Raw genomic sequence first — 1,458 nt, forward strand, 5'->3', positions numbered from 1 at the left:
CTCTGATACCATGTATAAATATAATGTGTAGATTCAAAATTGCTCATGAAATTGACTAGATCACAATACTTGAAGCTTGTTAGGTCCCTATACTACTAGTGTAACCCCTTATTGTTATTAGTGTAACCCCTTATTGTTATTAGTGAAACCCCCTTATTCTATTATTGTGCCCATATAGTCCCCATGTTGTTATTATTATGCCCCATAGAAGCCCACTATTGTAATTGTTGCGCCCCTACAATATTATTGCTATGTAGGCTTTGATTGTATTAGGACCCCTTAGACTCCTATATATAAAGGAGGTCTTGTCATTTGTATCATCCAATAATTGTTCATTTGTGTAATGTAAAGGAGGTTGCCCCCTCGAAGAGGATAATTTTTAAGTCGTTGATCTATCTTTTCTATCTTTTTGTGAGTTGGTTTCATAACAAAGCTACTCTCCTCATCCGCGGAAAGAAAATAATGATTGAGAACACAAATCATTAACATGCATCAAGATTCAACACACATACATAGAGATTTATCTAGGGGAAATCAATTGCTCAAAATCCCTTACTATTTGTATTGCATTAATCAAAGAATAGAGAATAAATACAATGCTTGCTCAAGCCTAAGCAACCTCTGCACTAGTATAATCTCTCTCACTGCCTCATATAATGACTCAAGCCAATACTTAGCTAATTGCTCAACCTAGTAAATTCCTATTCCCTTGCGTTGTTCCCTTGGGAATTAGGCCCCTATTTAATAGGAATTTTCCTCCATTGGATTGCACAATTCCTTTAGGTAAATTCTATGACTGCATGCACCATCTATACAACTTGAACTAGTTTGCAATGATAGTACACTGCCCTTGAACTCCAATCTCAATTGGGTAACTCCGATCTAACATTCTCCCTCTCAAACACCAAATCTCTAGTATTTTCCTTGCTCCTCAAGGCTTTACATGCATATTCTACCTCAAGTGCATACAAGTTCTTGACTTGAACCCCAATCTACTTCACTTGTCCCGTGGCGATGTGTCTCAAGAAATCCTTCCCTTTTCTGAATATCACATCGTAGCCACGGTCTTCCAACACAACTATGGAGACAATATTTTTCTTTAGACCCAGAACAAACATCACATCCTTAAGTTTGAGAGGGGAGTCAGACTCCCTCTGAAAGGTGACAATACCAATCCCAATCACACTGTACCTTCCGTCATCTCCAAACTCAATGTTAATCTAGAGATCTTTCTCCTCCAAGTCACTGAAAAATTCTTTGTTCCCCATCATGTGGAACGAGGCACCACTATATAGATACCACATGCTTCCCATCAATGTGCTCAACATGCATGCGATCATAGTGAAATCAAGATCGAACTGTGAAGCCAAAGATTCACATGTTGTTACTACTGCAGACTCCTTCTTTCTTTCGTTATTTTGTGGACACTTCATGGCATAGTTCCTGAATTCATGACAG

The sequence above is a fragment of the Pinus tabuliformis genome, chromosome 6 (genome assembly GCF_031772625.1).
Source record: "Pinus tabuliformis cultivar Carrire ecotype Pingquan chromosome 6, CPIR1, whole genome shotgun sequence".
NCBI lineage: Eukaryota > Viridiplantae > Streptophyta > Pinopsida > Pinales > Pinaceae > Pinus > Pinus tabuliformis.